The 17,900-nt window shown below is 38.9% G+C and overlaps 1 protein-coding gene across 4 annotated transcripts in view; it reads left to right on the plus strand.

Annotated features, from left to right (window-relative positions):
• LOC136715883 (methylated-DNA--protein-cysteine methyltransferase) overlaps positions 1–17,900 on the plus strand; it is an 80,273-nt gene that overhangs the window by 42,398 nt on the left and 19,975 nt on the right. The window lies entirely within an intron of this gene.

The following is a 17,900-nucleotide window of genomic DNA, read 5'->3' on the forward strand; positions in this document are numbered from 1 at the left end:
TTCATTTGATTTTATTCTTTTTTTTCCCCATTTTGTGTCAATTTATAAACATAATAGGCCATGCATTCTTTAGTAATCACAGTCAAACATTTTAAACAACACTTGTTATATCTCTAAAGCGTATAAATACACAACTTGTGATTCTGAATGCACTTGTGCTTCCCTTAAATTGTTAATGTTGCAATTTAATGAGACAACAGTATTGTTTATGGATCTGTCGATTCAATGTTGCCTTTACAAGATCATTCATCAGAATCCCAGTTATTTATTCACTTATCCAACAAATAAAGACCCACGCTTTCAAAGGATGTACCGTAATGACGATTAATATCTCTCTCTGATTCACTGAGGAGAAAACGCAATCCATTGAGTGGAAAATCAAGAGAATAAATACTGTAACTGATAATGTGAACCCGGACCAAAATAGGTTTACTCACAAAAATTCCCATGTTGCACACTTTAAATCTTACATAAAACCAGAGCCGTCTTCAGCTCCTCAGGGCACGAGGAAGCTGAATGCTCTCATGTCCCAGTTTGTGCGGCGCAGTTTGTATGGAAAATAGCCAGGTTTTCGATGTACAACTCTGTTTATTTATTTTGTGTTTAAAGTGTGACTAAGCAGAAAAAAGATTCTGGCTGTTGCTGTGGTAATTATTAGTGTGGTAGTTAGTGTTATGATTATTGTAGGTTTGTTTTAATAAAGTGACAGAAAAATAAGATACTCTATCCTGTGAAAATTGAATTGATATATATTTATATCCCCTTCTCCTTCCTGGTATCCTTTCTTTTACGGTAATTGTGCTTCTCTCTGAAGGGATCACTTTGAAATTTTCACTTGCTGCTGTTCGGCAGCAGAAAAAGCCTTATATTTGAGTTCAAACCCTTCAGCTTTCCAGGTGTTCGTGTTCCCTGGATATTTCTGATTTCACAGTATTTTATATGGAGTCTCCCCCCAGACTCAAGGTGTGATATACTTCCTCCCCAAAGTTTAATGTCACGTAGAATTTTCAACACAGGTGGAAAGAAATACACAATCTTTTTAGTTTTTTACCCCCTTAAAAGGGGTTATTACTGGGTTAAACCACATCAAAAAACACAGTTCTCTGCTTTTCCAATGTGGTGTTTGTTTTTCTCTGATTAAAGATATATCATCCCAAACTTAATCCCACAAAACATCCACCACAGAGCCGTTATTTATATCAGCGCACTCCTCGGATGAAGCTGTGAGTTCATATGTATGGCAAGCCAAATTATCATGTAAAGATACATTTAATTAATTTAAAGATATCTTCAAATATTTCAGGATATCTCTAAATCAGTTAAAGATATCAGCAAATCAATTAGAGATATCTGCAGATCATTTAAAGATAGCTCATTTAAAAGTACATTAAGCGATATCTCAATGATTTGCAGATATCTAAATGATCTAAATGAGGTATCTTGAAATCATTTATAGATATCTGCAAATAATTTAAAGATATCTGCACATCATTTAGAGATATCTGCAAATTACTTCCTGTATGTAGCCTAAGATTATCACTTCCTGTTCACATTCATTTCTATGTAACTGAATGAGGAAACAGGAAGTGATAATCTCAGCCAAAATACAGGAAGTCATTTGAAGATATCTTGAAATGATTTGCAGATCTCTCTAAATGAACAGGAAGTCATTAGCAGATATCTCTAAGTGATTTGCAGATATCTCCAAATCATTTAAAGATGTCTTCAAATCATTTAAAATATCTTCAAATAATTTAGAGATATCTGCAAATCATTTAGAGAGATCTTTAAAAAGCACCTTATTTAGATATCTCTAAATGGTTTGCAGATATCTCTACATGATTTAAATATATATTTAATATCTCGAAATATTTGAAGATATCTTGAAATGCATTTGGAGATATCTCTAAATGATAATTTGGCTTGCCATGAACATGCGAGGGTTTGGCCGAGAGAGATGTTTTTGTTTTCAGATGATCTCCAAATAAGACTTACGGGTTGGCGCTGTGTGTGTGTTAAACATATCCTTTAACGCTCCCAAGAGTGTTCCATGCATATTTAAACTGACTGCTTAAGCTGTAGGAAACAGAGGATCCCCTTTAGTCCAGATATTGTGGGTTTATAAACATTTAATCAGTTTGTATTATCAGGACAAATAACGGTGGAGGTCATCTATGGCATTAATGAATTCCCCGAAGGAACACTGTTGACACGGTGTGCTGAGGCAGTGACCAGCCTCTGTATCCGTATCTCTTATTCATGCATTATTATTTGTATTATTATATTATTTTAATTTGGGCTGGCTTGCACTGCCGATTTAATATCACGCAAAGCAGACGGGTCATCGGGAGTCCTGTGTTTCTCGGTGGCAGCCCCGTACTCTCTCTCAGAAACGGGAGCGCGTAACCACTATAGACAGACATCCAGAAATCAAAGCTAATGGAAGTGAAAGGGGGTAATGTGGTCTGTCACTTGTGTGTAAGTGGTTTCTGTGCATTAAACTGGAAGCTGGGTTCTGTACCGGGTTTATTTATTTATTTATTTATTTATTTATTTATTTATTCTATTATCTTGAATGAAACAGCACCACTGTTTATATATATATATATATATATATATATATATATATATATATATATATATATATATATATATATATATATACTTTTAAATTATGCATTCCGATATGGGGCAGTGGAATAGTCTGGCTTGTGCTGGACCACCAGTCGGACCCACACTGCTTGTTGTTGAGGAGTCGAGGGGGTGACACAGAGCCTCACCTGGCTGACTGGCTTGCGTTCAGAGAGGAACTCCTTTATGGATTTCACTCCAGCCTCCCTGTCTGGAGTTTATTGATTTGTTTTATTTTTTTATCACACTTGTCTCTCTCTCTGCCTTTCAGTGTTGTGTTATTTTGTGTTGATTTATTTCTTTGTTTGCAGAACTCCCATGAAAGAGTGGGACTTGATTGGAGCAGCATGTTGTCATTTAAAGTCAATTAGATGGTAAAAGATACCATAATAATTAGTCGTAGCAGTAGTTGTACTAATTGTAGTATTTAATTTTGGGCTAAGGTGCAGCATTACACTTTACCAACAAGGAAATTCTACAGTTTAGAAAATGGAAAATACATGTTTTGAAGTTTGCATTTTAAAGCAACATCTGTGTTTAGCCTTTCATTTTGCGCAGATTGTTTTAGACTATGCATTTACTCTTTTTATCTCTATTTATTTATATTCTTGTATTTGTATTGTGTTTTTAAAATCAAGTCTATGACTGTTCAATGAAGCGTAAAAATGCTGGAGAGTGTACTATTTGAACATGAGAAGCAGTGCATTTCTAGGTAGATTTCTCAATAGATAGTTTATGATTAACACATTTTGTTACCAACATTGAGACAAACATTTCACAAAATACAATTTTTGTATTGATTTTCACAGAACCCCATGTGCATGTGTTTCCAGTTTAAAAAAAGGCCCCTGTATTTAGAAATATGCATGTTACTCTTAAAGACAATCCCAGCAAGGTGTGGATTTGTCAAAATATATATTTTAACTTATTCTGTAATATTTTTAAATCACAGATTTTTCCAGAAGAAAGTCTGCCATGAATTCACTCTTCTGGGTTTTTAGGTATCAAACTGAAAACTACAGAACTGAGAGCATCGGTAAATGGTGCAACATATAATGATAATATGCAGGAAATTCTTTTGCATCTTAATTGGTTGAATGACATGGTAATTTATCTTTCATTGTCTGTAAATGTATAGCCTTTTTGGCCTTTCTGCCACATCCACCTTCAGGCAAGATTAATTTTTATACATTGCATTAACTGGGCTAACGAAAATGAACATATCCTTTCCCAGACATTGAACAACTTCCTGGAAATTGAGAGAAATCATTAGGAGAGATACCTAAGTAAAAACATGTATTTAGGTAATCTTCTATTATATACGAGTGTGTGTGTGTGTTCCTGTCATGTTTTTAAAAGCTACCTTTTTGGAACCACAAACAAATTGCCTTCTAAAATCAAATCAAAATCAAAAAATAATAATAATCAGACCTGAGTAAAACACAGCTCAGCTACTAACATGGTGCTGAACTGTGACATTCATTCATTATCACATTTAGACACATTATGAAATTTAGAAAAAATAATCAATGAATACACAACTTGCCTTTCAGCCGGTGTTGAGCTATTTGAAGTCATAGTTCTTGGTATTCAGTATCACTTAAGTCACAATATGGGGACAGACAAAAGCTGTGGATACTATTTATTTGTATAGCCCCTGTTTCCATTCACAAAAACATATGCCCACACAGAGGAAACTCTTTTACAGGAACACTTTATAATAATAGCCACAACAAACTAATACATACATATGAGTTGTACTGGAATAGCTCAAAGTGTTAATTTCTTAATATATACCTGATGCACTTTGAATAATCGTTAACGCACACAAACACAACATTGTTGTGCTTTTCTTCCCCTTTCGTTAATCACGACTGTTTCAAGGTGCCTCCGCATGATAACTTCTGCCGCACTTGCCTCGCAAAAAAGAGACGCCTGCTTCTTTAATTATAATCAACTGTACTTATAATTCAGAGACGTGTGATTTATTAGCTGCTTCCACTCAGCATATTCAAAACACTGTTAATAGGCTGGTGATAAGGCAAAGATTTATCACACACAGCTTTGTACACTTAAATGTTTACATCCCCGCTCAGCTGCTCCTGCACACTTCTCCACAGTCGGTTGTGGTGTCAAGGCTTTTCCCAACTGTTTCTCCTGAGCGCCAGATGAGACCAGTATTACTGCAGTACATTTGTTTTAGGTGCTGTGGTTTTGAGAGCAGAAATCTGCCCGGTGCTTTGATGGCGCCACGCTCTCGTTTCGGAGAAGCCTCGCGCTGAACCCCTCCTAAGTGTCTGGTTTATTTTCCAAATGCATTTGCCGGGAGATGGAACCGACCTTGCCGTATATTGGCAGCGTTATGGAGTCAGACTCGTTCCCGAATCCTCCCGGGATCACGGCCGATCACACTCGTTCATGGTAGGAGAACTGAGAGTACCACAGATTGCGGAAAGCTTCACCGGCCACCATCATAATTTATTTAGCGGCGAAAGGGAGCATAAAAGACATAAAATGCCATTTGCACTATTTATCTAGGTTTTAAAGACTTTTTAAGACAAAATGGGCAGGCGTATTTAAATTTCTGTTTTATTATTTATTTAAGGATTTTAGTCGTCCCATTTTTTTTTTTAAAGGTCAAAACTTCCCGTGCATAATTTAGCATAAAATAGAAAATGTGCCCTCATAAAAGTTTAATACCTTAAACTTTTCATTAGAAGTTCAGAAACCTTCGTGTGTAGCCATTTAGGGCACTGCTAATGTGCTGTTTTATAAATGAAAGTATATTTTAAGAAACGTTTCTCGTCAGACGGTTTCTGAAGTGATTTCAAAAGAAGGTGCAACTAATCAAAACATCCGTCTTACAAATTCAATCTTCATTTTGTAAATATTAAACCTGTTTTACTTGATTTGCTGTTTCCTTTATTAATGTATTACTTTTTAGCTCACCCTCTTATTTTGAATTGTTTTGTTTGATTGTTTATCATATTTTGTTATACAGCCAGTTTTTCCAATTTCAGACTGATTTAACAGTACTAAAACCTTTTAAAATACCTCTCTCTCTCTCTCTATCTCTCTCTCTCTCTCTCTGCCCCTAAGATCAGATGAGTCTATGGCCTATTGTTTGGAACGGTGTGCACATTTTCCACATCCTAGTTTCTGTTCAGGATCAGCAATTTTAAAAGCAGTAGCTTGTTATGAGAATCTCGATGCACTGTGCGGTTTTTTTTTTGCTCAGAAAAAATGCAAGGCATAGTAAATATAGAGTAAACAAAAATCATCATTATACCTTTGTTGCAAAGATCACATTTATTCCATCATACCTGGCAAAACCAGCTTGTGTTTCAATTTAAACTTTCTAAAAACATACGTTGATTTTCTGTTGTTTGTTTTGTGTTTGTGGACTGTGACGTACGTTTTGCTATGATTGTCATCTAGTATTAGCTTTTAAATTAGCTGTGGGTGAGCCGGTTGCAATCAAATCTTTGTGTTTTCTAGTGAAAAAAACAAGTGAAGAAACATAAATTGGGAAAAATAAATAATCATAACAGTAAAGAACATGGATCTGTTATATTTATTCAATGACAGGTACATGCAGGCAATTTATACATACATAAGTGCCTTTAAATATCTTTTATGTATCTCATTTAAAAAGTCAATCAAATCAAACAATAATGTGCGAGACAAAGGATAATCCGTCGTGCGGCGTCTCCGCAAAATTAATTTACGGATGGACACACAAATGATCGTTTCATCGCTGAGACAGGTGTGTGTGCGGCATCGTCGCCTTTCAGCACGATGGTGTGGAAACTGTCACAGTCCTTCACCTGTTTAGTGAGCAACCCACAACCAGAAAAACTCTCCGAAAGTGCGCCAGGGCCCAGAGACTTACACGCCGGAATGACGTCTGGCGCGGAAAACCCCCGGGAAGCCAACGGAGTAATGAGTGTGAGAGCAAGGTTAGGGTTTCTCCTCACACCATGAGACACTCTCCGTGGTGCCATGCGGGGTGTGAGGGCTCTCAAACAGGACAGCGAGACGGGCCTCCTCGGCAGCGCGGTGCAGTCTGGATCTCCTCAGGAAAGAGGGGAGGCAGGCGAGATGACATTAAGGAGCCGGACGGGCGTTCACCCATGCAGAGAGAGGGATGATCAGCATTATAAGACAGGAGCTGCTCAGCTCTCCCGCTGTGCCAAATCTTGCTTGGTTATCTCTAAGTGTGGAGATGAGAGGCTTGATGTTCGAATGGTTTCCATAACTTAAGAGCTGTTGGTGGTTTAGAGAGTTGTTATTTATTTACTGGAGAGGAGCACTCAGAGGCAGGAAGCCCATGCGAAGTGACAGGGCTGGAGATATCATGAGGCACATGGCACTAAGAGTGGTTTTCATGACCTGGAGTCTGGAGTGGGTGGCTGGTGTGAAATCTGGACTCCAGCCCTTCAATATCAAGGAACGGCCCGGGTTTACAAAGCACTAGAAATGTGTGGGTTGCTGGAGATACACTTCTCCATAGTGAGAGACTACAGGATGAAGGATTGACCTTCAAGTATCTCTCTCTATATATATATATATATATATATATATATAGAGAGAGAGAGAGAGAGAGAGAGAGAGAACCTTGAACTTCAACAATATTTTCTCTTTTATTTAGAGAGAAGTACTCACAGCTTTCTTCTTATGAGGTCCGCCTCTGAAAACGTGGTGCAAAAGACCCTTCGTTGTAAAGACCTTGTTAAAACAATCCCATAACATTTTGAGTTGTAGCCATCAACGCGGGCGGCTGAGAAAGTCCCTCTTTTATGGACGAGAGAGAATTCCAGCTGCCGTTGCAATAAATATTAAGAGAAATGAAATGTAATTATATGTGAGAAGGCAGATTTTTAACAGGGCAGGGAAATATAATTTATCCAGGAGAAAATTATTTATCATATTTAGTTTTTATTATAAATCTTTAATACAAACGACACCAGGTTAAATTAACAGCATTTAATAAGGGGTAATGTCTGCGAAAATCACTCTTTATGTTCTTGCTGTAGCGGAGACGGTGCTTTGAAGGGTTTAGTCACCTTTTACAGCTCGGTGTGTTTTCTTGTCAGCTTCCTCAAAATGATGTTCTGTCACATCTTAAAGGATACTGCGTTAGCGTATACAGCAGTTTAAATCAACAACAACAAACAAACAAAACCTACTCTGGAAGAAATCAGAAACGCATGAATAAAAGACAGGGGAACTTGAGTCTTTAGCCGAACTAGACGGAGAAGTAGAGGTCGTAACTGTACCGAGGAGAACTATGATTCAAGTGTCCTCACAATAGCCAAGAAATAAAAGAAAACAGCAGACGAAGGAGATGTTTGACCTTACCGAAACAGATTAAGTATTATATTTAAAACCAGGGACAGATAAGCCGCATTGAATAGCCTGTGTAAGGGTAGGCCACCTTGAATACATCTTGGAGGAGTCGTGCGAGAGCGCCAGGTTACCAAGCGTGTCTGCGAGTAGTGCCTGAGCAAGAGCAATGAGGAGTTAGTGTCGCTGTCAGAATAAGCAGGGCTGAAAGGGAAGCCTGACCGCCGGCACAATGGAGGGGCTCGAGAGGTGTCAGGGAGACGGCAGGGGATGAATGGCGCGGCAGAGGGAGATGTGAATACATAACAATATGGAACAGAGCCGGGGAAACAGAGACCACTCACCGCGATTCCCAGCTGTCTAATGGCAAAGAGCAGAGTCCTTAATCTGTGCCTGGACTCGAGCACGAGCAGACAGGGGAGGAAGGGGGGGGGAGTCTCCTGCGTCTTGTAGGGTTGTTTTATAACAGTTAATTGTTGGTAGAGTCAGAACAGGATGTGAAAATACTAATAAAGAGATGAAAATGTTTTGAATCTCTTCAGTGAATGTAGTACTGAATTAGTGATGCTTTTCCGATATATATACACGTGTAAAGCCTGATTTGTGTTTGTATATAATTATAAATAGTAAAATATATATTTATCCGGCTGTCGCTGCTGTTGAAAGTACAGAGAGGATCTCTCCCTCGTTCCAGGTTTAAAGCCTCCAGCTTACCTTCCCTAATTTGTAGCGGGGAAAAAAGCAAGAAAGAAAGTTTGAAGGAACCTTAAGCCCTAGGTTTTTTGGCAGCTTACACATTAAGACGTAGTTCAAAGGGGGGAGATGTCTCGGAGTTCAGTTGTCAATTTTTAAATATCCTTAACAAAAAGATTATAGAAAGATATTCTGCGGTGAAGTGTGTGAAACATTTACAGAGTACTACTGCTATTTACCTTTGAAAGGGAGGAATATCTCCCAGGACTGCCTCATTACTGACAGTAACCAGATCAGGAAAAAAGAAAAAAAAGTGTTTTCACAGTCCTTACAACAGGAAATGGTAACTTTTCAACCTAGTCTACCCACAGGTCAGCGCTTTTGCAGAAATGTGCATTTAATACGTCTCATATTTGTTTTCTTTTGTGTCGTTTTTTTTATCCTGCTTTCTCAAACTGAGGCCCCTCGGTGACACAGAAGCAAGCATTAGATGCGTGCGCTTAAAAAAACAACAGCCGCAGCTAACCGAAACTGGCACAACGGCCCAGTCATTGTTCCACATTAAAAAGAATTTGAAGTAAGAGATGATCCATCATAAAATAGAAAAGCCTGCACAGATTAGCATCTCATTTTCTTGTCTGAACCCCCTGGGTTAAAACAACTGACTAATCACCTGTAAAAAAAAAAAAAAAAAAAAGTGCATAAATTGCAACCCATAAAGAACGCAGGAGGCCAGATCTGTCAGACTCCCAATCCTGTTGTTTTCCGGCGAAGGTTTCCAACTTTACACGGTTTGCCACCGAGAGGAATACGTTTTAACCTCAGATCGTCTTCATTCGCTGCATATTGACTCGACTTGTTAAAAATTTTCACACTACACGCGAACATTGAATTTTCTGTCACACTGGCTTAGGACGCCGGGACGACCATAAATGATTCCTGCCAGTCAATGAACTTTAACTGGAACCCGACTTGAATGGTAATAATCTGCCTCTGTAATTGCTATAGAAAAGGGGGAAACCTCCAGAGATTCCACATCTAATCATTTATTTATAAATCTGTAGATAGCAGCCTGCAGAATGCGCATCGGGGGTCAACTCTCTGCTTAAAACCGTTGCCTGGTGTTTACATTTCACAGTGGTTTTACAGTAGTCTCAGCCTCCATGATCAGTCAAGCACTGTGGTTCACAGGGAAGATGCTCCGCACATCATTGCCTCGGCCCAGCTACTTCATTACCAATGCTTCAGCAGAGGCCATTCCCCTCTGTATTAGCTGAAATATGCATGTTTTTCCATCTCATTAATTCAGTCTACATACAATTAATTTTTGCCTATTAATAAACCCCTAGGTGCTAGTGACTGATATCTAAACCAGCTATACCTTAGGTGGATTGGGAGACGGTACATATGCTTGGTTTCTTCTTTATTATCCTTATTTCTCTCATGGTCAAGGGCTCCTTGTCTTTCTCGCTGGCAGGAGGAGAGCGGGAGAACGGGAGCGCGGAGATGCGACTTTCGGGTTACGTCTCCAGTGCCCGATCGTTATATATCTATATTTCATTGTTATCATTAATATGAATATGATTTTACAACTTACACACATTTCAGGTTATAAGAAATCACTCTTGTTTTGTAAATCAGGATTCAGATCCGTGCTCTGCTAATTTTATATTGTTAAATCATATTTAAATGTTGTTTAAATTGTGAGTGCCTTCAAAAAGGGTGCCCTGACTTGGGGGTCCCGGGTTCTCCAACGCCGGGGTCTGCTGGAGATCTCTTCCCCTCCCCAGAAAGCACCGCTTCCTCACCAGGGAGTGTTTTAACACATTTACCTCATCTAAGTGGTCCAGCCCATCCAACGCTGCAGCGCCGTGTGACGTAACACACCGGCTCTTTCTCCCGAAGGAAGGAGGAGGAACGGGGTTATCTTTGGAGCTGAAGCCTGTTAGTGGAAACTGCTCGCTGTGTTGGCTTTCGCTTTATTTCTGAGGCTTTTAAGACAATGAACTGTGTTTTCCTTCATTTTTCTACCCTGCAAAAGCTGGATTTGCAGGACAGTTTCCATATCTTGGATTGAATTGAAATGTCTTTGGCAGGACATGCATTGCTATAGCTATTTTGTGTATAATCACATTAACTGTTCATTTAATAGCCCCCTAAGTGTCTTTATATGACCACTAGCATCTGGTCAATATGCTCGTGTCAATACCTTCACTGAAACCCCACTGTCCTGCATTTTATAATCCAATAAACATATTCCATTTGTGCAAACAGCCAGACAGGACATCGGCCGATCGTGTGTTTGTAAACGGTGCACAAATGTAACAATGTCTCGCATCACGTAGGGTGAAACAAAACAAAAGATGCACACAAGAAAAGTCCCCGTCCCGGTGGCTAACAGAGAAATGTGTATTATTTATACAGAACAGTATAAACCAATTTACAAGAAAGCCACTTAAGCGGTGTTATCATTTATTTATAAGCCTGTACACAAGTTAATGGAAGTGCAACATAGACTCACCTTCAGCCCAGCTTGAGGTCTGTGTACCAATAATGCACATGTTTAGAGACGTGTGTTCAGAAAGTACCTTTGCATGTCACATAATGGTGCGGCCCGTGTGGAGCCTCAGACAGGAGGCGGCCTTGCGTTGAGGGTTTTAAATCTCTTCAGAGGTTAATGATTTATTCTTTGGCTTCCTCTCAGGCAGAGCATTGGAGGAACAGGACTCTTTAACCTCGTATTGACATTTACCCTGCACTGCGGACCACAATAATTTCAATAGTCATTGTTAAATATCTCTTTCTTTGTGTTTGATGCACACAGGTTTAATATTGTTGCTTTAATCACACACACACTCACACACACACATGGGCAACTATTAGCATTGGTCTATACCTTCTGAACAAGAAAGTGCACAATACCTTTCAACTCCGTCTGAAATATATGAAGAAGAAAAAGAAACCCAGGAGGATAAACACGAGTTCAATGGCAACACTTTATTTCAAGTTTCATTAACATTTCTAATTTGACATTGATGGCAAATTAGTTAACACATCGTCTAATTAATGTAGACATGCAATTTAAAATTGGACACTTCTGGATGTATTCATAAAGCTTTGGCCGGCGTAAAGGCACAGAAGTTCTGGGTAATTGCTGGCATTATGAACATCTCTCGGTCTCGGTGAAAACCACGACATAATTTCTGTTACCGGATGAAAAAAAAAGGCATAATCGTTTTAATTTTTGTACATCGTTCGCAGTAATTTTTTTCTTCTTCGCTGAGATTTAGGGAGATTGCTTTGAACTGTGTAACCTCCAGACTCAGGATGAAGTAATGTGTAATAGCCGGCACTACTGATGCATATGAACACATGCAAGTTAAGGAGATCCATCATAAAATATTCCAGTCCTGATTAGTAATTCACTCCCCAATTTCAAACCCTGTTTTCAGAAAATTTATTCCAGGGTATTCCTTTGAATATACAGCCTGCTATTTTTAAGCTTTTTTTTTTCATTGATATGGTGATGAATTGTCTAGATAATCCACAGCTAAATCAGCAGCTTTGTAATCCTTCTGTCAATCACTTCCTAACCTTACGCTTCCACTTTAAATGTGTTGTCTTTGGGTCATATATACGCTCAAATTTGGATTGGAAACCGGGTCTTTCCTTAGGTGATTTTATCACTTTCTTTCCCTTTTTCTTTTCTCACAGAAAAGATGATCCTCGGTCAGAAAAGTGGCTGTTTCTTGATTACAGAGAGTCAGATACAGAAAAAAAATCTAAATACGTCATGGACAGAACTGGAAAAGTATGTTAATTAAGAAAGCCACAATAACCTAATGCCATCCACAACCCCTCGCCCTTTCAAGTCTGCTACATTTTCGAGATTTCCCCTTCTTCTCTCCTGACGAAGCTGGAATACAGATGCACTCATTGCACTTGACAGATCCAGTCCATGTGAAGTGTTCGGCTAATTCCCCAATAATGCCGGTCAGGTAACACCGGACCACCGCTGTGAGGGGGATTGTGAAATAACTTTCAAGGCGCATGTATTGACTACTGCTTTAACAGGGGCCGTGTAATCCGTGATTTGATTTGATTAATCGGTGGTTCATTAATATAAACACTCGCATATATGTTTCCCACAGCATGGCGATCCACTCTGAGAGTAAATGTGTTTCTGTGGACTTGTGTTGTTCTGGTTGCATATTCAAAGGCAGGATGACGCTGAGTAACAGAAGATGTTATCAATCTGAAACAGTGTATCCAAAACGGATCAAAAAGACAATGTTCTGTTGTCGTAGAACAAAGTGTTTATTTTTACATTTTTATAACTTACACAGATTTATATATATATTTACCCTTATTTATTTATTTTTCTTGGGGAGGGCGCTCTCAGCACGCCTCGGGCTATTTGAGGTCTTTGCAGTTCACTAGGTGATTTAAACATAAGTGTAGTGGACATACTAGGGGACTGGGGACATGCAAAATACACAAACGTGTGGGTCCGCCTGGTGTCCACTGTGACGGTCTCCGGGAACGTGTTCATGTTAAGCCCTTTGTGCAGAGTTTAATACAGGCCAGAAGATGGAGGAATCACAGATAGACTGCCCCTCCGACAAGTAAACGAAGCAGACATGATAAATACGTCAGCTTTGGATACAACGCATGGGGTAAAGAGATCTGTTTATAGACTTGTATGTTTTAGGAGGTGCAGACTAAAAATACAATTTGTGTCTTCACACACAATAACGGTTGTGTTGAAAATGTACCGAAGCCACATTTTAGACGTATAAGCGTCTGTGTCTCTCAAGAACTGGCCAATCCATTCCCGGCAATGAGCAGAAAGTGCCGAACAAACTCCTGAACGACTCCTCTGTTTGTTTTTAATCTGGTTGTTCTTGTCTTCCTCTTATGTCCAGTCACACTTTCTTTGTACAGAGCGGCTGAACATTAATTTTATGATTCCAGACACAAATCCTGTTCATCCCCGTTTCAAAATGTTGAATCCGGTCTTTATTTTGATAAAGCCAGACCGAGAGTCTTACATTATTCAGCTCGGACTATCCAGGTCACAGATCAAAGAGTTATTTCTTCTGATGTTATGTGTGTTTAACGGTGCAAATGGGAGGAAAACGCCAGGGCAAAGATAGTGCATCATTTTATCTGTATATATATCGCTATATTTATAATGTTTCTCTTGATTTATATTTTAGAAATCACTCTTAAAGGCTCAAACAAAATAAAAGCTAATTTCAGGAATGAGTGGTTGTCTGAGAAATAAAACTTTTCCCTTTTTATCCCCTCTGAGGGGTCTCTGTTATTTACATGTCGAAGAGCTCCTAACAGCTGGAAAACAATGCTTTCTGACAGGAACAAGAACACAGTTCCAGTCGTTTGGCCTCGGGAAGAGAATTATGCTTTTAACGGAAAAACAAGACCGAAACTGAAACCGGTGGGGGGCGTCCATATTTTGTTTTTGCCGATAGAGCAGGTAATGACACAGGTGGAGGGCGAACCGAAATAAATGTTGCAAACCACACAGCCCGGGTTGCAAATGTTCTGCGTGCGCCGCTTTGTTCTGCGCTCTGCACACCAGTAGGGAGTCCAGAGGTAGCTGTAGCTCAGACTGGATCACCTCTCCTTGTTTTGTTGGAAGCAATACTTTTAAATAACCTTTTAAATCCCTTTTGGAGCTTACTGTAACTCTGCTATTCCTCCGAGAACCAACGAGGCCAATTTCCCTTTTTAACCCACGGTAATGTGTTGAGTAATGGGTATGCCCTCTATGGCTTTCTACCAGTTCTTCCTAATATATATATATATAAAAAACATTGTATTACGGATTACAATATACTGTATGTACTATATAAACAATATCTTAATTATTTTATGTTAATGTTGTTGGCTTCAGTGCAATGCCATCAAATCACTTTCCATTTCTGATCAAAACACAGATGCACAAACCTTCCTTGACAGAACTCTGTGTTTGTCGATTCGAAGCGAAACTTGTCGTGCACTCGTTTACAATTCATTTTAATTTTGATGGAAAGGGCAGCGGGCTTCAGCAAAGGAGGTCTGCCATTGTGATCCAGTAATCATGTCTTTAAAGGGCCTTTCATTTCGAAGATGAATGCTCACTCGCTGGCTGATACACACGCCAGGAACGTTAGAAAGTAAACGCGCTTTGTTGTCTAACCGTTGGGTCACGCGGCTCGGTCTTTAGCTTAATTTCAGTTAATGTCTCTTTGTCCAGACTGGATCGTCTCTGCCTTGTTAAACTAATCAGGGTAAGATTAATAAAGAAGGAATCGTGGAAGTCTTGACATGGGAAGAGTTTTTAGCTCATTAGATATCAGCATCTCAGGGCTTCAGATCAAGGATGAGAAAGTTCAGATATTGTTCCAGCGTCCAGAACCACGAAGGTCTAGTGACTTAGAGGGATGTTGAAGTTCAGTCCTTCCTTTTAACTTCATTTGGATAGTTTACTTAACACTTAAAAAGTAACAAACTTCGCTTAATCATTTTATAACCTCAGAAATACATTCCCACAATGAATGAGTCGCGAGTTTGGGGTATTTCTGGCCGAGCTCCTGTGAGGTATCAGTGTTTTCCAGGTCTTCAGCTGTGCAATCCTTCACAAAGATGGATCTAATTAGATGCAATGATTTATTCTGGAGAGGTCATAGCCTTTTATCGCCTGTAATTTCTCTTGTTTGATTCATCAGTTGGCAGTCACCGGATACGCCAGAACTTTCCCTGACTTTCTGTACAAAAACCCGAGTCGAGAACCAGAGTATTTAATTTTTGCCCTAACTTTCAGGTCAAAGTGCTTCTGTCTTTGTCGAACAGTCTGGTGTTTGGTTTGTCTCGCGGTGACAGCCCGGGATTGATTTATATGATTCGCAGGCTGGATAAATGAGATTTAACCTTTTAGTGGCAATTAAATAAGACTGACCCGGTCGTTTACAAAGCCGGAGATGACTTTAAACATCACTTACATGTGTAAGTAATTTGTAATTTGTGCCCCAACATTTGAAATTCCTTCCTTGCGGGGTGAAAGCGCAGACTAACTAAGTGGAGGTTTTTTATGTGTTGTTGTTGTTATGGTTGTACAGGCCAGCGCTGTGTACCAATCAGAACTCATGCCCCGGGGCTGGGGTGACATGATCTTTTGCAGCACAGCTTTGCCTACCTCTGTAGTTTGATTTTCTTTCATATATATATATATGTCATTTTTCCCCTCATACTGTTCAGAACCTAATCCTCTTGAAAGAACTACCATAGTTAAAAGGATGGGCTAGTAAGGCTTCTTTTACTACTTATTCCTTGTTATCTCGGTATTTGCTTCCCAAGGCAAGACTTTCTTTCTCTGGGACTTTTCACTGCAAGAGATGACAACTGGCAAAAACGAGACATCCAAGGGGACGCTGGCTGGAGTCTTTGCCTCTCCTGCAATCCGAGATGGCAGTCTTCTGTTTTCCACTGAAGAGCTTAACTGATTTGATATGCAGGCGTCTGACAGACATCTCTCAACGTTGCACGGAGGAAAATAGAATATAGATTTTGAATAACCGGCAAAATTATCTCCTGTGCAACAGCTATTACCTGAAGTACTTCACTGCGTTGCTGTTTAACCCATTTCAGAGCAGGGGGGCTCGAGTGATTGTTTTCCACCCTTATCGGTGAATTGTGAAGGTTAAATTATAGCGTATTGAGTGCCTGTCACTTACAAATACAAATCGTCTCTCTTTTACGCAGGGAAATATCTAAAATAGGTCGCCTCTTCAAAATGTAATTGTTTTCCTGGAATGTGTATGTGTCGTGCTTTTTATATTGTTTGACAAAACTTTATTGTGACGCAGTTGTATCTTCAGTTTCATTATTTCTGATTAAAAAAATCCAGAGTTCCTTTTGGGATATTCTAAATTGAATATATATGTTAAGGATATAAAATACACACGTATATAATTTGTTTTCTAATTTCTAGTCTGCTCCCAATGACTGCAGGCAAAACACAGATGTCAAACATGTCAATACCCAGCACATATGGTGTCATGAATTCTGTTTGGAAATGTTATGTTCTCTCAAGTATGTTGTGATGAATTGAAATAAAATCTGTGTTGTCGAACTACTCATATTTATGCACGAAGCCAAGTTACACATTAATCAGCCCTTAGGTTGGTTACAGAGATGCCGGTTTGCCCTTTTAGTGTCAGATTTACAGTATTAATAACTACATTTTAAAGCTGTCAGATCAATTGAAAAATCTTCATTCTGCTCTGCCCTTTGGGCCAAACCAAGAATAGATGCATGTGTTTAATAAAGAGCATTTTCAAGCATTCATTTTTGTAAATAATTAGTCTACCAAAACAATAAGAATGTATATTGTATGCAAACAGTGTTGCAAATGTACATACTGCAAACTTTCTATTAATCAACAGTCAAGTACTGTAAGTTGGGCCTCATACATAATGAATTATGTTTAAACCTCATGGGTTTCATTGATAGAAAAAAATAGGAGAAAACACAAGTGCAGCCGGCATTTGAATAAAATTTAACCTGATAGCTCTGCATATTGTAATTGTTTTTTAATCATTAGGGACTAAATTATTCATCTACAGTTTGGGAGGTTTTTTTTTCAGTTTGGGATTTTTTTTTTCTAATTTAACTGTCAAAGAAGAGGTTTTACAAAACATTAAGTTATGATATATTAAAAGTATATTAATAAAATGCAGGGAAAATAAACAAATTTGTGGTAACGTGTAAAATCTCAAACCTCATCCGTGAATAACTGTGACTGTCATTAAAAGCTTAATGCGCTGGGAGGAGGGGGATTGTTTTTATTATTAGTATTAAGGTAAACTTTTCAATCGTACATAATGTGAAAAGAATCATCTGTAATGACTGATATTAAATCGCAAGAAAATAATATATTGCACATTTTATTAGTGTGCCACACTGTTAACTGTTTCATACTAAAGTATAATATGAATGTCAAAAAGCATTGTTGTGCAAAAAGATGTAATTGAATTCGAGGAGCGTCCCCAAGCAAATGTCCCCAGTTGTCCCCAATGAGTGCTGGGCTAAAATATATTTGTATCTTGTGCTTTTCTCACTCCCAGTGCTTTATGTGGGTTTGTTTACTGGGTCCGTGTTTGTGTTTCGAGGTTCCAGATGTGTACATTTAAGGTGCCCGCTCTGAACACACACCTTTCACCTGAGCT

The sequence above is a fragment of the Amia ocellicauda genome, chromosome 20, assembly GCF_036373705.1.
Source record: "Amia ocellicauda isolate fAmiCal2 chromosome 20, fAmiCal2.hap1, whole genome shotgun sequence".
In the NCBI taxonomy this organism is placed as follows: Eukaryota; Metazoa; Chordata; class Actinopteri; order Amiiformes; family Amiidae; genus Amia; species Amia ocellicauda.